The sequence below is a fragment of the Hipposideros armiger genome, unplaced genomic scaffold (genome assembly GCF_001890085.2).
Source record: "Hipposideros armiger isolate ML-2016 unplaced genomic scaffold, ASM189008v1 scaffold_523, whole genome shotgun sequence".
NCBI lineage: Eukaryota > Metazoa > Chordata > Mammalia > Chiroptera > Hipposideridae > Hipposideros > Hipposideros armiger.
Window position 1 is genome coordinate 1,145,268 of NW_017731873.1, and position 26,182 is coordinate 1,171,449.

Sequence of the window (26,182 nt, forward strand, 5' to 3'; positions counted from 1 at the left end):
GAGAGAGAGAGGACAGCGAGCAATTAGATTCAAGCAGAGCCAAGTTTAACAAGATCACATATAAAGGGAACAGGTGGTTTTCCTGTGAAAACAATGGTAGCTCACTTACACTACCTCTGAGACTTTTCTGAGTCATCCTGGATAGTCTTCATGTTCACTTACTCACTAAATAGTACTTGAAATAATAATTCACTAAATAATAATAATATGCCAGGCTTTGTTCTAGATACTGAGAATACAGTTAAAAATACAGATACTTTCTTTGCCCTCATGAAGTTTACAGTCCATGGAGTTCAAATTAAGGAAAATAAGATATTACCCTTTACATATAGAGTGAAGGGGGAGATTTGAAAATGGTGATAAAGTGTAAATCAGATATCAGCAAAGAACAAAGTAGCTTTTGGGAGTGGGAGAACGCTGATTTCCAACTCCTGAGGTTTTCATCCTTGTTGAAGGGCATGAATTCGTTTAAGATGCAGCATCTTTCAGTATGTATTTCATTCTCTGGTCGTCACGCTTGTTTGTCTTTACTCTTACTCTCCACCATTCACCATTCAAACTTACCTGATTGGTGGGACTGGGCGTGGGAAGCAGACTCACAGAACTCCACTCCTTTCTCCCCCTTTCTCTTTGAGAGCTCCAGCCTACTGGAAACACGTGCTCTTGTCTGCTCCTCCATGCTGTTAAATGGTTCCAGGCAGGCTTTTCCCTCTGGGAAGGCCTGTGGATTTCAGCCCTGCCTGAAACTGGGCGGCTGAGTCTGTCGAATTCTGTGGTGCAATAGTAGAAACACATTGTTGCTGCACATTGAAGCCACATTCTTCCATATCAGCTTAAAGACTAATAATGGTGATATTTTGATCCTGATGTATCTTGTATCTTACTCTTTTGTATTATTTCTCAAATGGCTCAGAGAGTCATTTGAGTGGGGAGAGACTGGTGTAAATTATTGTGTTCATGTACTGATTCTAACAAGCTTTCCGTGTTCCATAATATTAAGCCATAGAGATTTATTTTACTTTAAAAAAATCATTATGTAACATTTATACAGAGACATTCACAAAATATAAATGTCCACCGGCATGAATTGAATTATTGAATTCTTTGAGTTATCACTGGACATCCACTGTTTAAAGTGTAAATTCTGATGAGGAAGATAATGTGATGGGCTTGTTTTTGTATTTGTCGATGTTTTCATTTGTCAATGAAATCTGGGAAGCTCTGACATCAGCCCACATTTTGGATCTTTATCGTCATCTTAGCAGTACAGCTCTCAGAATGTAGTCAATGATCAGAACCACACCTCCCAACGTGTGAACTGCCCCTTATTGACTATGTGGGTGCTATGAAGACTGCCGTTTCCTCTTACCTCATCCACATCTGTCATCATGCATGTGTAATTTTGTAGAAGGTTCATGGAAAGAAGCTGTCAATCTGGTGATATTGTTGCATTTCCTTGAGGACTTAGAAGAGTTGGAGGGAAAGTAGGGAAAATTTAATCACGTTTTCTTTTTTTTTGCTTTTAATGATATGAGTTATATTTTCATAGATGAATCCTCCAGTTCACTTAACTGAGAGCTGCAGCTTTGCTTGATTAACTCGAATCCAAATGAACTCTTCCCCTAAACCAGATGCATACACAATTTTCACCATATAAATTTGCATTTATTAAATGTTGTTCTTGCATTCATTGAATAATTTATTTAACATTTAACAAGGCCTTTGCTAGATCCTAAGAAGGTAAAAATGAATAGGAAACAGAATTATAACAGAGTAACAAGCCGTAGAGTACATTTAGGAAGTAGGTTTGAGAGCACAGAGGAGAAAGTACTTAATACCTGCTGGAGCCAAAAGGGAAGACTTCACAGTAAAGGGGTTGAGGGAAACACTCTGGAAAGGGAAGAGCTTATTTACAGAGGATTTGGGGTTTCAAAGGCACAATGGAACAGCAGAAGGTAAAATTCAAATGTGAGGAGATAGCACATGGATGGCCCGCTAGGTGGGAATGAAGGTAGGGAAAAGAATGATAATCCTGAGGGCTTGCGTTTTGGATGACCATGCAGAGTGATGTGAAGGGAATTAACTGGCTTCAAGACTGCAAAATGAACTATAGGGAAAAACTATTCTGGAGAGGTCTGGATTGAAGCAATTCCTTTTTATGTACTTACACAGATTCTTTTAGGGTCAATGCTGCTGGCTATCAATTAGAAGGGAGAAATGCTGGAGGGAGAGGGTGGCAGAAAAGGTTTGTACTTCAGAAAATGCATTTCTGAAATACCTTGGTTGTGATAATTAGAACTATCCTCTTAAAATATGCAAATGTGATCTTAAAATCTTTTCACATGTTTATGTGTCTGTGCTCTTTTCTTCCCCAAATAATATGGAAACGATTACATTTTAGGAAGCATACTTTCTAATTTCTTTATCTACTCCCACATCCATCACTACTTAGTAAGAATTTTACATATTTTGTTATAGCTATTGGATATATGACTTAACCTTTTCTTAGATTAGCTGAAATTTTACTCATCCTTTGTTATAACCTTATATTCAGTAACTACTTAATAAATATTTGTTGAGCTGCACAACCAGAGTGGAATTGAACAGTGGAGGCTCATGTGTTGATAGTATCTTCCATGAGCCTATGGAAAGCAAGAGAACAACATACCGCTTTTTGGCATGGAAACCAAAAATGTCTGCATGAATGTTCACTCCTGTTGTCCTGGGCTGTAGACATTCAACATAGATGCTTATGCCTGCCTTCTACCCCAAGGAAAACATTCTGTGAAATAAGAGGAAAAGCCAAGATGTGTCGAAGCCAACAGCCATAGACGTTAATGACTTTTTTTCTTGATTTTTTCCCAGTAAGCCTAGCTTAAATAGTCTTTAAGATAACAGTGGAGAGAAAGTTTTCTCTTCTACAAACCACTGTCAGCCTTATTGTGTGTCTTGCTGATGTGGAAGAGGATAAAAAACAAAAACAAACAAACAAAAAAACACCAAATATTTTCTGATATTTGTTAGGACACTTGCCTCTAAGATGTTTTACTTTGTGTGATGACTGTGTGGTGATATTTTATGATCTTCAGACCCCAGAAGGGATATTTTTAGTGAACAGAGAAGGAGCCAATATGATGCTGAGGGACAATTACTTAACAGTGGTTTTCACTTTCTGTTATGATTTTTTTTAAGCCATTAAAAAAAATAGTTGTAGATTTACAGAAAAATTTCATAGAGGGTACAGAGTTCCCTCATGCTTCTCCCCTAGTTCCCTCTGTCATTAACATCACATTAGTATATTACATTTGTCACAATTAGTGAACCAATATTGACACATTATTATAAACTAAAGTACATACTTTATTCAGAATTCCTTAATTTTTCCTTAATGTCCTTTTTCTTTTCCAGAATCTTACCCAGGGTATTACATTGCGTTTAATCATCTCTCTAGGTTACCCTTGAAAGCTGGACATGTATCAAGTGATAAAAATTAAGATAAATAGGTATTTAGTAGGACAATTTATGTTATCAGGGCTGGAATTTGGGCCGTGTTAACATTTGCTGTTGCGACAGGTGTCAGAGACTTAAAATTCCGCTACTCACCTTGTTTTGGTTTCTCACCTTGAGGCTTCCCTAAGTTCTCTCTGAGAGAGTCTGTCTATGTGCTGCAGCTCTTTCAGCAGTAATCCACTGTGGTTATATTGGAGCCGTGTTGGTGATGTGATAAGGTGTGGAAGAGAAATTCTATAACCTTATGATTGAAATGTAGTGGTTTTGTGGGCCTGTGACCTTCCCAAGTATTTCTCCAGTGGGGTAGTTCTCCCTGCATCCCCACTCCCTTCTCTCACTGTCGTAGTGCCAATCTCTTTCCCTGAAGCCCTGATCTCTATGGACCGTGCTGTTCCCCCATCCAACAAATGTTTATTTAGCATCTACTATGTTCTATTCTGCTTTGGCACTGGGGGGATGATTTAGTATTGAGAAAAAAAATGATGCTTCTGGAGAAATTGGGGAGAATACAGTAGTCTTCTCTTATCCACAGTTATACTTTCTGTGGTTTCAGTTACTTGTAGTCAATTGTGGTCTGAGAATATTAAATGGAAAGTTCCAGAAATAAACAACTTATAAGTTTTAAATTGTGCACCATTCTGCATAGTGTGATGAAACCTATGCTGTCCTGCTTCTTCCTGCCTGGGGGGAATCATCCCTTTGTCCAGTTGTCTGAGCTGTAAAGGATACCCACCCGTTAGTCACTTAGTGGCTGTCTTGGTTATCAGATTGACTATCATGGTATCGAAGTGCTATGTTCAAGTAACTTTTATTTTACTTAATAATGTCACCAGAGTGCAAGAGTAGTGATGCTGGCAATTTGGATATACCAAAGAAAAGCTGTAAATGCTTCCTTTAAGGGAAAATGTGCAAGTTCTCCACTTAAGAAGGCATTTTATCATCTTGCATCATCACAAGAAGAAGAGTGAGTACAGTACAATAAGGTATTTTGAGAGAGAAAGAGAGAGAGAGAGAGAGAGAGAGAGAGAGAGAAAGAGAGAGAGAGAGAGAGCACATTCACACAACTTTATTATAGTATATTGTTATAATTGTTCTATTTTAATATTAGTTGTTAATCTCTTACTGTGCTTAGTTTATGTTAAGCTTTATCATAGGTATATATGTGTAGGAAAAAACATTGTATATATAGGTTTCAGTACTATCCGTGGTTGCAGGCATCCACTGGGGGTCTTAGAACACATGCCCCGTGGATAAGGGGGTGCTACTACATTTGGAATGGTATCCTTGATTAGGAGATAGAAGATGTGACTCAGTTTACAAGTGGAGAGAGGTTGGCTTTATATAATAGCGTGTACAGTTGATGACAGGAGTTTGTAATAGGAAGGAAAACAATATTTTGGCCCAGATGCAAGTATAGTTGATTTGGCTTCATGAGGAACTGAAGTCAGGAAAGTCATCAGAAACAGCTAATTTCACTCTCTGATTCTTGAGCTTCATAGTTTCTCATAACTCTTCTTATTTGCTTCATTCTCCATCCTCTCTGAAGTCTGACATCCAATGCTTACCTGCAGACATGGCAGGAAATGGCTCCACCATAATTCTCCCAGGTCATTACCTTAAAAGCTTAGAGTTGTTGTGCCTCAATTATAAACTTCTAGAAGACAGAACTATGTGATTTTCTCATCTGAGGTCAGGTGTCGACCACTGTTTCAGTTACCAATAGTCCATAATTTGCCCCACTGCTCACTTTGCAGGGATGGGGAAGACTGACTCCCTGAGAGGCAGATATGAGGTTCTACAACAGCACATGGAATTGGGGGTGTGGGAGGTGATTTCAATTTCTAGCAAATGTGTGTGTGTACATGTGGGCAGATCACGCATGTAAAATATCCAGAGTTAATCCGTACGTTTCATTTAACATCCTTAAAAATGTAGCTCTGCTCAAATGAATTTACCATTTGATTTTGGAATTAAGAACCTTAGAATAAGAAAATTATATTTCAAATTAAATTGTCAGTGCATAGTTTAAATTATTGGTGCACATTTTTTTTCTTTTAGTAAGTGTCGATTCCTTACTCAAAAATAGAGCTGAATAAGCACTGCCAGGAGTATTCTAGTGTGAGGTGGACCAAGGGCCTGTCTGTGTGTGCTGAAGCAATTTGTCTTCTGCTTATAGTCCTTTGACCGCACCTGGAATGTGTCGTTGTGCTTAATGGCCACTTAAGACAAAATGAATGTTACTTTGTTCTATCATTGCAAACACTGGCTGAATTATTTAGAAAGTTGGACACTATTGTAAAAGTGTTTGTCCCTTTGGCAAAAAGCAAAATCACATAGAGCAGTAAATTGCCATAGGAAAAAAATTATCTTTTGGATGCATGCATATTACTATTTCTTTAATTATTAAGCATTATAATTTCACAATCTATCCAGAAAAAAATATGCCTTAAGTTTAGAAAACTGCTTTCATTTGTTATGAGCTCTAAATGTGAATAAAAGTGGGGATTTAGGTAACTTTGTTTTTCTGTCAGTGTGTTTTATTGACTCATGTGGCTTCCATGTGTCCCCCAGTTTCTATCTTCCCCTTCTTCCTTAGTGACAGGGCCCCACATTTTTATCTAGGCACAGGCAATAGGAATAAAGACTACATTTCCTGGTTCTCATTCCTTCAAGTTAGATGTGACTATAACTAAGTTCCTCTATAAAACTTCCAGGAAGTTTTCTTCAAAGGAGCGTTGACCCCCTTCTTCTTCCCTTCTTTCTTTCCCACTCACTGGAATATGGATGAGAAGGCGAAGCAGCAATGTTGGGCCGTGAAACAGAAACCACGTATTGAGGATGCAGAGCTGCAGAATGAAAGGAGGCTGGGTCCCTAACACTTCTGAGCTTTCTCACTTGCCCAGACTGCTTGGCTCCTGTACCAGCTCTCTATTGCCACAGTAATACTGAGTATGAAATGCTCACAAAACCTCAGTGGCATACAAAAATACTATTTTTCACTCGTATGTGGGGTTCAGCTGCTCTGAGGCTGGGCTCCCTCGTGCTCCTAGGGATCAGTGGGTGTTGGCTGATCTAGGCTGGGTTCAAATGGGGCAATTGGGATGACTCAGCTCTGCTCCATGTGTCTTTAATCCTCCGGCAGAGCAGCTGGGCACATCTTTTTCATGTAATGATGGAGGCACAAAAAAGCAAGTGGAAATATGCGAGGCCTGCGGTGGGTTAGGCTTGGAACTGAAACACCAGCACTTCTCCCTCATTCGGCATAGGCTGGTGGCTACGAACCAAGTGAGTCTCCCGGTATGACTGATGGCAGAGATGCCTCGTTCTCCTGGGTCAGCCAGAATACAGTTTCTGACTTGAGTCACAGGTATGAAATGGTGGGGGCAGTACAGTTGCGTTTCACCTTTTAGGTCTAAGAGTGTTTTTCAGCTTTTCTCCTGTCCGTTCTCTTCCTGGCTGTGTGGTATTTAAACACAGTACTTGGACATGCCAAAATATTCTGAAAACTACAAAATATGTCTAAAAGAACTTCTCATTCATAAACCAGCTAGAGAGGATTCCGTTGTCTGCAATTATTTTCAGAAACAACCAAAGAGTTGATCAATTATATTCATACCACCTTTGCTAGCATGCCATTTTTTGGATCTTCATTTGAAATATTGTGGAAACTTATTTTTGGTTAGGGATAAAGGTGAGGAAACATTATAATAGGTACATTTTAAAGACATAGCTTTGATTTTAGTTAAAAAAATTTTTCTTTGGCTATCAAAAAAGTGATATTACAAAATGGAATATGAATAGGGCCGGCCGAGTGGCACGATGGTTAAGAACTGGCTTGGGACACCAGAGGGCCCCGGTTCGGATCCCACATATGAGGGCCAGTGACACTGCCCTCCACAGCTAACATGCTGAACAACAGCTCAACCTGGAGCTTGGCTGCTGTGAGTCGCCAGCGATGGCGTAGGCTGCAGCCCCTGTGGCAGTGGGTTGCCGTGGGCTACCATGTGTAGCCAGCAGCCAGCGTGAGCAGCCAGCAGCCGCAGTGAGCAGCCGTCCAGAAGCCAGCGACTGATGTGCCTCGCCCGGGAAGAGCGCAATGATGGTGCCAACTTGGGCCAGTGAAGCAATGTCCTCCACAACTAGACTTAACAAAAAAGACAGCAACTTATCTGTTCCCCTTCCCCCAATTCCCCAGCACTGTTCCTAACCCAATTCCCCAATAAAAAAAATCTTAAAAAAAAAAGGAATATGAGTAAAGCATCAAGAAGTGGGAATTATTAATATTTCAGGTGTGATGTATAGTAGTTCTTTTCTATATTCATAAAACATAAAGATCAAACTTTGCTTTAATTATTGTTCCTTTTTTCTACATGTATTTGTTTATGTCCTTAAACAGATTTTTATCCACACAGAAAACTGATAAACATGAAAATATTAGAAATAATGCCTTTGCTTTCAGTGAGCTTTTTGAAATGGATAAATGTTTTTACACAAGCAAAGTAAGCTAGCTTTTCAAATATTTTTGTAGAAATGCATGTAAACCCATGGATAATATGTAACTGTCACAGAAATAAATACAGATTTACAGATACCTATACCTGGGTTCCTCAACCTCAGCATTATTGACATTTTGTGTTGGGTAATTCTTTGATGTTGTGAGTTTCTTCTGTGCATTGTAAGATGTTAGCAACATTCCTGGCCTCTATACACTAGATGTCAGGAGCCCTAACCTTCCTAAGTTGTGACAATCAAAAATATCTCCAGGGATTGGAGTCAATGGAATTGTAATAGATGAGTAAGATATCGGAGTGGGAGGGCAGTAGATGGGGGAAGGGGGTTGTTTCTGTGTGAAGGGTGAAAAGGATAACTATTGCATTGTTCTGTACACCTGAAACTAACAATTAAAAAATATATATATATCTCCAGACATTACTAAATGTCCTCTGGGTGGAAAAATCACCCCCCACCCTTTGAGAACCACTGACTTATACAGATATATAAAACATGGAAGCAATTTCTAATGAAGCATTTAACAATACTTTTGAAGTCATTGAAGAACGACATCTTAATGCATAAAATATGCACTATAAATAAGATGTCAGTATCTTATCAAGGGCTTATAATGAAATGGGTATGTTTTCACTTTTTCCTCTGTTTGCACTCATAATATGAAATTTGGTTTTCTTCATATCTTCATATCAGATCTAAATGAGGAAACTGCCAACTTGATAAAGACAAAAAAGCCAGGCATGTGCACATAACTGGAGGCACCTAGCAATTACCTGTGATTGATTTTTGAGCCTATGGCATTTTTATTTTAATTCCTGGTGATACTCCTAACAGTTGGAATGTAGACCTAGAGGTGGAGTGAAAAATTATTTTCTTCTTTTCTCAGCAACTGAAAAGAAAAATGACTGTTTACCTAAGTTCTGTTCTCAAACCATGTGGGGTGGCCCTTGGGCTGCATTGTCACCATTGTTTGTTTATATGTTTTATGATCTGGGTCTGAGAGTGCTTCAGGGTTGCTGGAGCAGTTCTGAGATCTCAGAAACACTAATTAATTTTGAAATACCCTATCAAAATATTTTTTTTCTGAGTCAACAGACATTTGTTGCCAACACAACATCAAGAATTTTCTGTGAGAATGAAAGTTTCAATACTTGGGATTCAAAGAAACAGGGTTTTAAAATATTGTGCCAGAGTGACAAATTAAAGATGTGATTATAAATAGAGATATTTGGTTTGTTTAGGTAAATTAAATAAACTACCTTATTATAAAAACACTTGTTATTTAATAGAAATTCAGGAGATCCAAATTTTCATCCTACTTCTGGAATAAACTAGTTACCTTTGGTTTTGAGAAGGGAAAGAGGAAAGGATTTTTTTTTTAATGACTCTCCACATATGTTTTCCTAACTATCTTAACTCATGCTGTTTGTAGTCACTTAACTCCTCTGTATTGAATCCCTCGCCTTTAATTTAGGATGTTGAATCTGGCCAGGATTTCTTAATTGAGAACCCGTGCTTGGGATTTAGGGTGGTCTGTGAATTCCTTTAAATTGCATGAAAATTTTTGAGTATACATTCTGTGGGAGACAATCCAGAGCTTCAATCATTTTTCAAAGGGATTCGGATCCTGAAAAATAAAGAATCAACTTATTTAGAACAAACTGGGGTGTGCATGTTCCTAAAAGTAGGCAAACACAGGAGGAATACAGGCATGGAAAACTGAGGCCATCTGTTTGTATTTCTCCACTTTCTTGTATATTATGTGCTGTAAGGAACTGTCTAAGAAAGCCCCTGTAATACAGGGCTGATTTTCCTCTCCTACCTCCTCCGTCTTAATCTCCATTCTTTATTTTACAAAAGATTTACTTTGAATTTTCTTATAATCTTACTCTAGTGCCTTGTTCCCATGGTGTTAAAAACCTCCATGGTGCCAAAAAGAAAAATATTTCAAGATGTTAGTGTTAGAGTTAAGAAAGTAAATGACTTTAATGACTAGATAACAATTTCTTTGTACTTTTCATGGTTTGCTTTCAATCAGATTGAAGGAGAACTTAATCAAATTGTTATCTTATAAATCATTACAATTTTTGATGATGGAGCCCCTAAATTTTCTCTACTGTATTTTTTTCTCTGTTTCATTAATGTCTGCTCTTATCTCTGTTATTTCCCTCCTGGTTATTTTGGGTTTAATATGCTGTTGTTTTTCTAACTTCTTGGGCTATTTCAATTACCAGAAAAGTGGGTGATATTGCTCTAATAAAATTATTTCCGTTCTCATATATTTATTTATGTAAATAAGTTTTCCATCGTTATTTCTTCAAAGAGGTTCTTAATGCCTTGATCTCTCTCTCCTCCTTCTGGTACCACTCTGATGCAAATGTTGTTATGCTTGATATTGTCCCAAAGTTCCCTTAAGCTATTTTTATTTTTTTAAAAATTATTTTTTCTTTTTGCTGTTCGATTGGGTGTTTTCTGTTACCTTGTCTTCCAAATTACTGTTTTGATCCTCAGCTTATCTAATTTGTTGTTGATCCTTTCTAGTGTATTCTTCATTTCAGTTATTGTATTCTTCATTTTTGACTGGTTCTTTTTTATGTTTCCTGTGTCCCTTTTCAACTATCTATTTGTTGAAGTTCTCACTAAGTTCCTTGAGAATCCTTATACCAGTATTTTGAACTCCGTATCTTTTAGATTCCATGCCTCCATTTTGTTTAGTTCTTTTTCTGTAGTTTTCTTCCAGTCTTTCATCTGTTTCTTTGTCTCTTCATTTTGGCTGCCTCCTTCTGTTTCTTTGTATGTATTAGGTAGGTTTGCTATGTTTCCCAGTCTTGGCAGGGTGGCCTTAGGTAGTAGGTGCTCTGTGGAGCCCTGGCACAGTCTCCCTGATCACCCGAGCTGGGTGCTTCAGAAGTGTCCCTTGTGTGTGCCCTACTGTTGTAGTTGAGACTTGATTGCTGTTGGCATGTCAGATTGGGGGATTGACTCTCATGCTGACTAGCTCTGAGGATTGGCTACAACCACGTGATACAAGCTGCTGTGTGATTTTTGACCGCATATAGAGGGATTCACCCCAGTGAGCTCTGGTTCCTGCTGAGACCATCTTTTGGGTGTGCCGATTGCAGGGCTAATTGGGTGGTGTTCTGTTGTGTTCTGAAACCAGCCACCAGGTGTGTTGGTTCTGGGGCTCTTGTGCAGGCCAAGGCCAGCCACTATCTGTAACTGGTCTGAGGCTATGTGCTGCGAGGTACAAAGCAGTCCATGGTTGGTTACTGCCTATGTTGGACGTGGTGGCATGTGGAAAAGGCCATGCTGCGAACTGTGGCTGGTTGCCACCAGTATGAGGCCTGGGGCAGCTCAGCAAAAGGCCCAGGCACCTGGAGGTCTGCTGCCACCTGCTGGCTGCCTTTAAGGCTCAGCTGCTGAAAAGCCTCAGAGGATGTTCAATTTGGGTGAGGCAGCTTCTCAGGGAGTCAGCAGGGTGTGGTAAGTGGTGTTTACCAGGTTAATGCAGATTCAGATTTGGCATCAGTGCTGAATCTTGGGCCATTCATCAAAAGGCTCAGGGCACTCCAAGGTCTGCAGCTTCTTGCATGGGTCCTGTGGACCCCTGAGAGTTGTACAAGAAAGACTGCAGCATAGGCCAACACTGGTTGCCTGCTACCAAAAGAGCCTCTGGCAGTGTGTGAGTTGAGTGGGCTGGGGTCTCAGGGAGTCAACTGGGTGGAGTGGGAGTTCACCAGGTCAATGCAGATTCAGATTAGGCCATGTTAGGGGAGGGTTCAACATACGAAAGATGGGACCTGCCCATCAGGTGCATGGGTGGAGGGCTTACACAGCAACAATGGCAGCTATCCCTCCAGCTTTCACACTGAAACTGCAGAATTCAGCCTCTCCCTGTATGTCTGTGGTGTTTGAGCTGCTGTCTCCCCACTGGAACTGAGGGTGAGTGCCTGGGAATGAGAGTCTGTATGGGCCCTTTAAGAAGACACCTGGGTTTTCAGCAGCCCTCTGTCTCTGCTGATTTTGACAGCCAGATGTTGTAGGGACTTTTCTTCCTGCCACTGGTGCTCTTGGCTCAGGAGCTCAGTGTGGGCCTGGGACCCCTCACTCCTAAGAGGGGACCTCTGCAGCTGAGACAGCCCTCCTGATTCTCAACTGCCACACATGGGTGTGGAGCCAGCCCATTTTGCATCTCTGCCCCTCCTCCCAGTCTTGACGTGGCTTCTTCTCTATAGCCTTAGTTATAGGACTCCTGTTCAGCTAGTCCTCAGATGGTTCTCCAGGTTGATTCTTCTATAATTTAGTTGTAATTTTAATGCGGTCATAGGAGGATGCAAGCACCACGCGTATTGACTTTGCCACCTTCACTGGGATCTCCTGATGTTTCTTCTTTACTTTGATATTATTTTTCCCTTCTCTTCATCTTTTATAAAATTAGTTTTGCCAAGAGTTCATAAATGCATTAGTCTCTTTGAAGAACCAACATCTAATTTTGTTGATTATCTCTACAATATGCTTCTTTATTTATTTCATCAATTTCTGTTCTTATTACTATTTTCCTTGTAGTCTATTTAGGTTTTAATTTGCTGTTATTTTTCTAACTTCTTGAGCAAAATATTTTAACTATTGATTTTTCAGCCTTAACTTTTTTTTTTTTTTTTTAAGCTGAGCCATCCTGCTACCTATTGGCAGCTTAGCGGCTGCTCAGCTTGGGCTGGGCATCGAACCGCTGTTGCTCAGAGCTCAAACTCTTGAGTGAGCTCTTAACCAACTGAGCCACTTGGACGGCTAGCCTTAACTTTTTATCTAATAAATATATTGAGGCTATATATTTTATCCTAAGCTCTAGTCAATATCTACAAATTTTGATATATAATATTTCGTTATCATTCAGATACAAATACTTCCTTATTTCAAATCTGATGTTTTTGAGCATGGATTATTCAGTAGTGCATTGCCTAATTTCTAAGCATTTAGGAAACTCTTGTCGATTTTCAGCTAATTACACAGTGTTTAGAAAATACTATGAATGATTTGAATTATTTGACATTTTTTATGACCCAACATGTAGTCAATCTTGCTAAATGTTCCATGTGTACTTGAAAAGCACATGGAATTTGCAGTTTGACCTGACAGCTCTCTTGGCCTTCTCTAGCTCCCTCCCCATGCTCTCTCACAGGACTTGACCTAACACGTGTTTTGCATGGCTAATCCAGTCTTGGCATTTACTTCTTAGAGGAACTGTACTAACACAGATCAACTTATCATTTAATGAGTTTTGTGCTATTGTTGCAACGCATTTGCTTGCACATATATTTAAAATCCCACAAGACAGTATTGTTCTTTATAGTCAACATTCATTTGCATTTATCCACAAGCTTACATTTTTTCTGTTAGTCTTTATACTTCCTGCAGTTTCATGGTCCTGCCCTTATAGAACTGGGCTCACATTTTTATTTTGCTTCAAGAGTCCTTTCAGTATTTCCTTTAGTGCCAGTTTGTTGCTAATAAAATTTTCCTTGTTTTTTGTTCATCTGAAAATATTTTTATGTTGCCTTCACTTTTAAAAGATATCTTTGCTGAATATAAAGTTTTAGGTCTTCTGCTAGCATCGATGAAACTGTGGCAGGCTAACTTATTAGCTTGCAAGTAGGATACAATCTCAGACGCTCCATAAGTCTTGACAATTACTACCTGAATTTGCAGTTTGCTAACTTGTATATTGTCTATCTCCTTCTCTAGAATTCCAGTTCAATGAGGGCAGGGACTTTGTTTCTTTTCACCCTGTATCTTCAGCACATAAAGTAGTTCTTAGCACATAGCAGACAATAAATATTTGCTGACTGAATAAATTAATATATGAAAATATTTTCTTACATACTTTCCTAGCATAACTTTTCAAACATCTACAGAGCCATGGGCTGGCCAAGTGGTGCGTTTGTTAAGAGCTGGCTTGGGACGCTGGCTCTGAGCAGCAAGGCCCCTGTTCGGATCCCACATGAGGGCCAGGGACACTGCCCTCTACAGCTAAGATGATGAACAACAGCTCAACCTGGAGCTGGGCTGCCGTGAATCACTGGCAATGGCATAGGCTGCAGTGAAGTTGTAGTGGGCTGCCATAAGCTACCGTGTGTGGCCGGCAGCCAGCGTGAGTGGCCGGCAGCCAGTGTGAGCTGCCGTGAGCCGCTGTGAGCGGCCATCCAGAGGCCAGTGACGGATCTGCCTCACCTGGGAAGAGCGTAATGATAATACCAACATGGGCCAGTGAAGCGACATCCTCCACAACTAGACTGAAGAACAAAACGACAGCAACTTGTCTGTTCCTCTTCCCCCGATACCCCAGAGCTGTTCCCCTCCCCCAATTCCCCAATAAAATCTTAAAAAAAAAATCTACAGAGCCATTTTCCTTATCGTATCCTAAAACTAAAAACTAAAAATAAAAAATCAGAGTTTCTCAAAGTTTATACTGCCTAGATCCTTTTTCTTTATGACTAGAATATTACTTAAAGCCTTTTCTCGGCATATTCATGTCATTTACCATTTCTTCCAAAGCATATGTTTACATTTGTTCTTATGGAAGTTTAATACTGTGGATACAAAGGCTAATACCGTGGAGTCTAGAGTACAATTTCTTCTTGGTCTCATGCTGGCTTTACCCTGGCTTTACCCAGTACTAGCAGTGTATCCTTGAGCAACTTAACCTTTCTAGAGTGAAGTTCCTTGTTCTTTCAAGTAGAGATAACAGTAAAGCCTGTTCATAATATTATTGCAACTATAGAGATAACATATGTAAAGTACTTAGCAGAGCAGTGGGCCTATAATACACGTTGAATAATTGTGAGCTGAGTTGTCTATGGAATTTGAATATGGTTATTCCTCCCTATGATGCTGACAGTGCCTTTGAGTTAGAATTCTTTGCATATGCTCTTTGTTTCACAGTGAAGGGAATTACAAAGCCAGTGAACAATAATAGACTCAGAACAGTAAAAGTCTGGGATGTGCCACTAAACTTCACCCAGCTTTTTATTTGCTGCAGGTGATCTGAAAACCCTTCTCCAAAGTAAAAGAGGAGCAGAAGAATTGGGCAAATCTTTTGGAAATTCCAGGAAGTAAAAAGAAATGCATTTTTATTTTGATCTGCAGATCTATGTTTATAGTAGTTGAAATTTTTTCTTGGTCAAAATTTCCCCCTGGATGATGGCCTCAGTGCTCTGATTTACTAAAACTAAAAAATAACAATATAGTTGAAGTCTTATTTTACAAGATAGGAAACTGAGACATTGTGGTGAAATGACAAAACGTTATAATGGAGATGCAAATTCTGGCCGAGTAGACATTCATGAATCTATAGCCCAAGTTTATGGATCAAGACCTGAGCTGGTGTTAAATAACCATTACGCTCCTAGAGAGGAGTGCAACTACATCATTCTGATATTACATTTTTTTTTAAACTGCTAAGGCTACCTGAAAAAAGTTTCTGACCAAACTACAATATTGAAAATGGAAAATCTGTCTTTTGTCAGGTAGCACAAAGGCTGAGCAAAGACTTGGATTTATCTTTTACAAATGCTGGCAGGTAGCAGTCATGTACAACTGCTAGCTCAAAGAAAGTCACAGTTCTTCATGAACTCCACACTAACACCAGTGCTGTGCAAAGGGTTGCTGAAAAAATAGACTGAAAAGCTGGTGGTTATAGATTTCTAGAAATAGATGAATCTTGGAAAACAGAAAGAGAAAAGGCTTGACATTCTCAGATGGTGTTATATTTACTCTAACTGCTCCAGCAAATGAAATTGAATGTTGGTGACAAAGCAGTAACCAGAAAATAAATAACAGAAACAGTCTCTTGGGCCTGTGGTTAAGGTTGGCATTTTGTTATATCAGGCAGAAAACTTCCTTTAACTAAAGCTAAACCTAAGGAGAGTGAGAGGATGAATATAAACAGCAGCTTCAAAGACACAGGGGTTAGTAACAAATGCCAAATGCAGAAATATGTAGGGCACATTTTCCTCTAAGAGCATTATTATCATCCTCATTAGTACCGGCAGCTCTACATGCGTGGTAGGTTGACCACACACTGTGCATCCTGGTTTGTTTGGATAGTACTGGTTTATATCATTGTTCTTGTGACCCTGCCTGTGAGGGTTCACTTTCACTCTCACAAATGTCCTGGTTTGGACAATAAATTATACGGTTACTCTGTATAAGACACATTATTTAGCATTTGGAGGCTAATCCAAGAAAAGCTATGGCCCAGGAAAATTAATGTTTTTTTTTGTTTGTTTTTTTGTTTTTTTGCCTCTGCTGCATTCTGGAAGAGCAGGGACTGGGTTCAAGGGTATGCAGCATCTTGGCACCTGCAAGACTCCATAGATGAATAAGTTGGTTGAATTAAATACTTACCCACCCCAGAGCCTGTTAGATGTAGGTAAACGCTCCATCTCTTAAATATAACACCTCTGTTGAAGATTCTGAGGAGTTTAAAGAAAACAGTAGTCCCCCACCCATGGTTTTGCTTTCTGAGGTTTCAGTTATCCACTGCCCATCCTGGTCTAAAAATATTAAATGGAAAATTCCAGAAATAAACAATCCATAAGTTATAGATTGCATGCCATTCTGGAGTAGTGGGATGAAATCTCATGCTGTCCTGCTCTGTTCTACCTGGGCCATGAGTCATCTCTTTGTCCTTGTTGTATAGACTCCCCTCCAGTTAGTCACTTAGTAGCTACCTACGTTATCAGATCTCTACTGGTATGGTGGTGCTTGTGTGCAAGTAACCCTATTTTACTTCATAATGGCCCCAAAGCGCAAGAGTAGTGATGCTGGCAGTTTGGATATGTCAAAGAGAAGCCACAAAGTGTATATATGTATAGGAGAAAATGTGTTATATTAAGGGTTTGGTATTATCCACAGTTTCAGGCACCCACTGGGAGTCTTAGAACACATCTCCCATGGATAAGAGAGGAATACTGTACTATGTAGCCCAGTTAGAGAAGTCGTGTTCAGCGTTCTCATGTTGGAAAGCAACCATGACACAGTGCTTGGCTGTAAGGCTGGCTCTCACAGGACCAGCAGTATAACCAGCCCTTCTCTTTCATGCCCAGAAGTATAGAGTGAGTTAATCTTGGTTATTATCCTGATGAAAAAGTCTCATGCATGCGCTTCCCAAAGATAACAAAAACTTGTAAAACTACTAGTTAAACCTGTTCATGGACTAAACATCCCTTTACCCCTTATTAGGGAAAGTTATCAATCAGCTGGGTCCCAAATAGAGGTTATTGTTTGGGGCTATTTAGATTCCCAAAGTTTCACACCAAAAATAATGTTGGGATTGTCTTTTTGGATAAGTAATCTATTTGTTGTAGTCATTAGAGAGAAGGAAATAAGAATAAAACCTAAATAAGATCTTAGATTTTTTTAATAGCACCTGACACCAAGATGTTCAAAGAAAAATATGGATTTATTTCTCAAAATTAATTCTCACATCTCTATGAAGAAAGGAACAGATATTAGCATCTTTTATCTCTGCTAAGTAAGGAACAGGTATTGGCATCCCTGTTTAGTTGAGAGAGAAGACAAAACGTGTAGTTGCAAAGAAGTATACATCTGTGGTGAAATAATGACACTTTATTAAGCTTTATGTTAAGGGAAATGGAAAAACTAATTAAGACTTTACCTTTGGTAATGATTAGAAGGATATACATGGAGACGAGGGGCTCAGGGACAAAGCTAAGGAGGAGGATTAAAGAATATTCAGGCTAATTTATTCTGCACTTCACTCTTACTTGAATTGTCTTGAGTATTTGTCAACTGAAAATGGTTAACCAGGGTCATTTATCAACAAGAATCATTTATTGCTCATCTGAAAATACACATCAGTTCTAAAGAATTCATTAATTCTTTCTAAGAAGATTTATTTACCGCTTACTATATGCCAGTCACTTTTTCAAGTGCCTGGAATGCTGAAGTGAACAAGACAGACAAGCCCTTCCTGAATTTACGTGATTGACGAGACAGGTTTAAACATTAAGAAACAGGGTGACTTCAGACTGGGTATGTGCTATGGATGATGAACTAGAGATTGCTATAAGCTTCTGGTGTTTAGACAAAAAAATTCAGGATGGTGAAATTTAAGCAAAGGTAAAACAAGGAACAGAAAAAGTGGTGAGAAAAATAGTCACCAGAATAAAATTAGGTATTGGTGACAACTTTTCTTTCTTTCACTATCTGCCTTCCTTCAATGCTGAATGACTCCTAGCTTTCCTGCAATTAGATTGTTTGTTACTCTTTACCCATTACTTAAATCAAGATTTTCTGTGACCCAAGTACTCTTTCTTTGTGAATCCTCGATCTAACACAGAATCAGTTTGCAACCCCAAATCACTCTTCTTACGCTTTTCTTTGATGCTACAAACCTTGGCAGACCATGCCCCTCTGTTTAGTCCTCTTGGGTCATATATGTTGGTTTGGTTCCCTTATGGGAATTACCCAGGTGCACAGAGGAGAAGGTGGCACCAAAACAGGAAACTAGAGATGTTTGGCTGTGGTGAGAACACTTTTGTCTCCTGGGGAACGGGGCAGTTGATCCTCATTACTGTTGAATCCTGCAGTTGTTGTTTGCATTTTGTTGTTGTTCCACATTGTTTTCTTATCTCCCCACCTTAGTTGCTTTCTGATCCAATTAATCTTTAGCACAGTGACCCAGAGTGTGTTTTTGCTTTTCCTTTTTCAGAAACAAAACCTAATACTTGTCCAGGTTATTCTGCACTCCTGCTAAAATTCCATGTCGACACACCTAGATCTGGTTTATTAATTGGCTTTATTATATTCAGTATGAGCAGACCACATTTTATTTGTCTGTTCCTCTATTGCTGCCCTTTTTGTTTGTTTCAACTTCATTTCTAATATTGCAAAGGAGCTTGCAGTTCACTTTTGGTATCACTGAAAGTGTTTCTCAAAGGAATACTTAACGCGCACCTCTTCAATGATAGAAATTGCTAAATACTCAAAGTGTGCATTTATCCTCTCCCCTGAGTTTATGAGTGTTTCCATTTCCCTACATCATCTCAATACCTGGATGAAATTTTTGCCAATCTGTTGGGGGGAGGGGAATAGCATTTAATTATTTTTAACTTGCATCTCCCTGATTACAAATGAGGTCAAGCATTTAAAATGTTTATTTCAATATGAATTCCCTATTCATATTCTTTACCCATTTTCATTTTGGTTTGTCTTTTTTCTTCTGTTGATATTTAAGAATCTTGTATATGCTTAGGTTAATAATGCTTTGTGTTTTATTGCGCATGTATATTGCAAACATTTTCTATCATTCTGAGACTTGCCTTTAAGTTTTAAATTTCTATATAACCATATTTATTAGTCATTTTTCTTTATGATTTGTGATTTTAATGTTTTTCCAAGAAACCCTGTTCTGTCGTAAGGTAATGAATATATTTCCCTATAATTTTTTCTAAAATGTATTTAAGTTTTATTCTCATTTAGATCTTTAATTCATCTGGATTTTATTTTTCTAAGTGGTATGAGGAGGGGATCTAAAATATTTTTTTTTCAGATGGATAACCTTCACCCAAATGTCTCTCTACTCTATAGCCCATATTTTCCTTATGAGCTTGTAATAAACTGTCAGATTATAAGATCTTATATATAAATGTGTATGTTTCTGGGTTCTTTATTCTGTTCCACTGACCTATTTGAGTCAACTTGTGACAATGCTATGTAGTTTTTTTTGTTTTTTTTTTTAGCTGAGCCATCCTGCCACCTGTTGGCAGCTCAGCGGCTGCTCAGCTCGGGCCGGGACTTGAACTGCTGTTGCTCAGAGCTCAAACTCTTGAGCGAGCTCTTAACCAACTGAGCCACTCGGCCGGCCCTGCTATGTAGTTTTAATGGTTACTGTTATACTTCATATCAAATATTGATATCTGGCAAAGCAATTCCTCTTTTCTTGTACTTCCTCAAAAAATATTTTGACTATCATTAGCTATTCTATTGGAATAGGTTTGCAGAGTTCTAACAAAATTATTGGACTTTGAGTGAAATTAGATTTAATAGATTCTAAATCTGACAGTACTGAAATCTTTTAAATATTGATTTTTTCCCTTCATAAACATGCTATATCTCTCCATTTATTTAGATTTTCATTTTATGTCCTTCAATAAAATTTTACAACTTTTCCCGTAATAACCTTGTTCATATATCTTTTGTTAAATTCTTTTCTTGATAACATCATTTTTTAATCTTATTATCCTGTCTAGAAACTTTATTATAATATTGAATTTCAGTGGTTACAGTGGGATTTCACACAGTTTTGTTTTTGAATTTAAAAATAATTCTTTTAAAGTTTCACTATTAAATATCACATTTACTCTATGATAGATATCTTTTATAGTATTAATAAAGAAGCATTCTAATCTTAATTTTTTAAAAAAATCATACATGTATGTTGAATTTTATCACATGATTATTTTTTGCATCAAATTAGTATCACCCAATGTTTTCTATTTTAGTTTGCTATTGTGGTAAATAATTCTAATTTCTAGGTAAAAAAATAAAATTATAGGTGTGTCTTGTCTTCTGTAAAAAGTGTATAACAGGATTTTAAAAACTTCCTACATGACTACTTCCTTACTTTCTGACACTTCCAGACGCTCCATGCCTATTCTATATTTCCCTGCTCCAACCCTAGAGGCAATCATTTCTTCAAGGATCCCTGTTTCTCTTAATGGAGAATGGTATTTACAAAGCAAACCTGGCTGCTAGGTGTGCTCATTGCTATAGGAGTATTTAGGCCCTCTTGGGGGACAAAGGTAGGAAGTGTGTGTATGTATAACTCACATCTATACTGATTTTTAATTTTTAATTTTTTTATTCTAACGTCATGCAGGTGATGAAAAATTGAACCCTATACCCAGGCATGGCTTGAGGCTTCTGTTTCTTGAGGGTTACTCTTTTTCCATTTATCACTGAATGCTCCCAACCTGCTTTCTATGATGTATTCTTTGCCAGTGAGCAGAGTTTTTCTCTCTCTGTTTCATGGACTGGACTCCTCTTTCTGGCTCCTATCTTTAGACAGGGAGCTAAGTTCCAATGTCTCACTAAACACGGGGTTTGCAGCCTTAGCCATAATCCTCTCTCAGGCATCAGACTCTATCCCCTCATGTCTCCTGACGCTCCTCAAGACTAGTTAACTTTTGTTACCCTTTACATTTTAAGTTTATTTATAGCTTCTGGTACCTACAGGCATCTTTTCTTACTTTGGAGCTCTAGTAGCTATAAGAAGAAATATATTGTTACATTTTATCTAGCATTTCTATGTGTTATTTGTATATATGTGTATGTATCTTCAAATTAGCTTCATCTGCTGTACAGTAAATATTGTAAATAAAAAAATTCTGTTGATTGACAGCTAAGAAAGCGAACACCAGAAAATTTGCATAACCCAATGTCATATAGCAAGTGAGTGTCAGAACTGTCTGCCCACCCATTCCTGGTGTTTCCACTTTACTTTCCTGGTCTTGTGGTAAGGCAATAGTATCAAAAAGTTTTAAGCCTTTTCATACATGTCTTTTTCTTTTCAAAACTGAATCCGGCTCTAAAAACTTTCAGAGTTTTCCACACTGTGATCAGCTTCCCTTGAAATACTGCCCTAGAACTGACAGGGGAGGGAAGAAGTTCACAACAGACTTAGAATGGATTCCCTTCCATTCTAGGACAATTGGAATGATATTTAATTTACAAGCCTAATATTTCTAAAATTGCAGAATTCATAGAGAACTCAAATATTAGCCATAAGCAAACTGATTAGCTTGTTGGAATTTATATAAACTATATAAATGGGTGCCAAAAATGTATACACATTTTAAGAAAGGAAAAAACTATTAAAATTGTAATACTCAATATAAACTGATAACAAAAGATGAATACAAGTCACATTTGACTTCTGCAATTACAAGAGGTGCTCAAAGTGGTTACCATCAGTGTCCAGACACCTCTGATTATGGCAAACTATTGCTTGAGCAATGTTGACCAAAGTGTCCACTTGTATACATTTTTTTTGTCACCCATGGTATATATAGCCCAGCCGCTCATTTAAAAAATAATTGTCTAGATTTAGAGACGTAAGTTGAATTCTGGACTTTCTCCCACTAAGGAAGAAGCTGTTGTGAGGCATATCAAAATAAGAGTAAACATTTGCTTTATCGTTCAGAGGTTGGAAGAAGAAAATTGTTAAAATGTTCTCATTCCATTGTGCTTCATCTATTCTTCCTTATTGGATAGTCTTGTAACAGTTGATTCCTATTTGTGGTTGTCTCATTACGTTAAAATGTAGTAATACTGAGAAAACAAGCCCCCTCTTGATTTCTAAGCAAACTTCTCAACTGATGCCAGATGAATATTGGATATAAAATGTGACTGACACTTCATTACATCAATTATTTTTAAGCAGAAGAAATGACCCTATCAAAAGAGTACTCTCAATAATTCACCATGGGATGTGAGAATCCCTTAACTAGATTTCTTAATGCTAACATCCACATTAAGGATGTTTAATGCAGATTAAAATTCAAGAATCAGTTATGCTTGGGTAAACTACAAAAGTTACCTTTAAAGCCCAAATTCTCCAATTTTTTTGTAGAAAATATTATATTTAATGAAGCTTTGGTATCTACTTTTGGATTTCTCAAAAGTAAATACCTTAAATTAAAAGCCTGTGTATTTTGTGGGAAATTATTAAACCCTTTAAAAATATTTATTAAAATACAGCCACTGGGCTATATTTCAGTTGATTTATCCTTAGAACCAATATGCAATGCACAACCAGGAGATTTTTTTATTCATGGTCATCTGTTATAACAAAACATCAAAGTCTGATTAATATTAGCTAAGGATGAAAGAGTCCATTGAGTGTCAGTATTTATACAGTATTAAAATTTTACTCATCCACATAGTCTGGCAAAAGTTAATAGAAATTGCTATTGGATATGATGTTCTCATTCTAGGAAAATCTTATGTAATTGTGGAAGAGAGAGACCTCAAGTCCAAGATTATAGGCTGTCACTGGCTACAAGCTTTTTTATCTTTTCAATGGGGAAAAAAAAGAGATGTAAATTAAATGAAGTCTTTATTTATGTAACTTGTTCTAAAGATGCTTATCCAATAATCACTGAGAAATAATTTGGAGGCCCAAGAACAGCATGAACATTTGATAAATTAATGTCTTAAATTACCTTTCTGGAGCATTATACAATCCCAGTGGTTTAGATTTTTTAGTGCCATGAGCCTAACAGTGAAAAGAGGGAGGCTTCATCTCTGCTTCACGCCTGCAGGAATTCATCAGCTCTTTATGTTCACATCTTTACTGGAAAGATTAAACCCTTATGCTGTACAACCGCTCTCTGTTTTAACAGTGCACACACTCTTTTTCCATTTTGATTTTTCTCTCTTGCTTTCAGAAACGTTTACAGCAGTTTATTAGAAAGCAGCAGCCATTCGCACAGAAGCCCTATTGTGAACAGACCACTTTCCCTGGATTTTTCCCCCTTCAGTGGGTCCGTGTGCAGGACACAGGGTTATGCTGAGTTGGCAGCATCTCTTCGCACAGAGCTGAGTGTGCATATTACACAGAGCCTCACACCTGCTTTAACATCGTTCTGCAGACACAAATCATAATGTTCTTCAAAATGCAGGAGCAAAATATTTTCATTGTTCTTTTTTTCCTTTGTCCTTTTTGTTCTCCTGCACATGTGTTTTCTCTGAGGAAAGGGGCAACCATCTGACCTTTTGATGTATCCTGTAATTCCCAACTGTGCTTCATCGAACAAAAAGCCTTTTGAAGAGAACAGTGGGAACATTTTTTCATTACTACTGCTGAGGAAAAAGAAAATGAACATAACATAACAGAGCGGTGGTTCTATAGCAGGAAAGGCCTACCTGTCTCTTTTATTCATTTCTTTCTGGAAGTTCCCAAAGCAGAATTTTTCTACTTCTGGTGCGGAGAAAAAGATGTGGTATTTGTGTGAGTATGTGGGTTTTTAATCAGATGAAACAGTTAAATAAGTGGGAAAAAATAAAAACCAAACTTCTTTTTATTTTCTGTTCATCCTCCCCACTCCCGTTTCAGTAAACATGCCCACGCTAACCAAGCCTGCGGAACATTCACAAGGGCATCTCATAATGACCGCATTAGGGCAGCCGAGTCAACACCTGATTATACTCTTTTGTCAACAAACGGCAGTTAGCACATGGAAAAAAATCAATTTGAAAAGATTTGACTTTTCCCTCTTAAAAAAATACCCGTTATTTTTTAAATGGCGACACTTTAGCAATTACAATTGCCCTCCCCAAAGGGGAGCTTGCCTGTGTTCTTTCTAATAACAGTAGCTTCTGCCATGCTTAACTTGATGGCTCTAACTAAGGTGGTCCTCCTACTTTTGCTTAGTTAGGAGATTTGTCTTTCACTTATCTGTGTTTTCTAGGTACTCATGACAAATAAACCATGGCGACATAGGAAGGACCTTGAAACTTTGACAATACGATCGCAATCTTTGATACTGGTGAAACCCCATAAGGGAAGAAAGTATATTTTATAGAACACTTTTGTGAAGCAAGTGGTGGCCGGGAATATGACATCAGAAATAGAATGCTGCTCAATTATCAATATTCAGTGGGCAGTAGCAGCTATGCCTAACACTCTGCAGAGATTAGGACACCTTTATAAAAGGAAGAAATGTCTCATCAAAATGCCAAAAATGCCCCCAGATAAAACCCCTGAATCTAGAGTATACTGAAAAAGAAAGACTGTTGTCTGAAGTCCTTCCTGAGTTCCCTGTCCAATAGTTTACTACTGTGTCATATGCAACTCCTGTCGCTCTCAGTTCCACTGTGGGCCCTACTCACTAAGCTTCCGGTCACTTTCTGACATGTCTGAGTGCCATCCCTTTCAGAGAATGTTGCTGCCTCTTCCGTAGGAACCAATATGAGAACCAACTTCACTCTGACTCTGTACAGTTCCACCATGGCCATGTAATTATTTGATTCTACTGAGATTTTGGCATAACCAATGGGAATGACATTGTGAACAAGAACATACCTAAAACTTTACATTAAATATGATTTTCCCTATAGTTCAAGGGAAAACAAAGCTCTAAAGTTCATGATCTTGCTAACCTTTAAGTCAGATACTTCATTAGCACACCGTCTGTGTTTAATCTTCGCCATGTTTCAGAAACTTTGTGGTATACAACTGAATTATCTTCCTCCAGGCTCCATCATCTTCCTCAGCAGCGTATTTTCTAAAGTCTGGATAAGTCTATCTAGCTAGAAACACACACACACACACACACACACACACACACACACACACATTTACATATACATACATGTGTACATATATATCTAGAACAGGCTACTAATGTATATACAGTGTATATATAATGGAATATATATAATTATATATTATATATAATATACTGTATGTTATATATATATTTTTATAAATACACAGTTTTATTTGCTATTTTCAGGAGAAACTTAAGCATTAAACAGTAAGCTGATAAAATATGGATACCTACAAGAGTATAAAAGTATAAATAGCCCCTTAGAACAAGTTTTACTATCTTTAAGTTAAAAAAAACACAAGCTTATCTATTATGTGAAGATCAAGAATCAAACAGCAGTTGGGCCAGCAGCTTCCCACAGACTACACTGGGGATAATGGGGTCAGTTGGGAGATACATGTGCCCTATAGAAAGATTTTTATAAACTGTTTAAGGCAATTAGTTTATATATACATATACATTAATACAAAGTGTGATCAAACAACATAGTGAGTATTTAAATGAAAAAAATTATTACAGTAAAAGACATTGCCATTAGTCCCCCTCAAAATACTCCCCCTCACTTCAAACACATTTATCCCACTGTTCTTGACACTTTCTGAAGCAGTTCTAGAAGTCCTCTTTTGTGAGTGTCTTTTTTTTTTTTTTAAAGATTTTTATTGGGTAATTGGGGGGATGGGAACAGCGCTGGGGAATTGGGGGAAGGGGGACAGACAAGTTGCTGTCGTTTTGTTCTTCAATCTAGTTGTGGAGGACGCTGCTTCACTGGCCCAAGTTGGCACCATCATTGCGCTCTTCCCAGGCGAGGC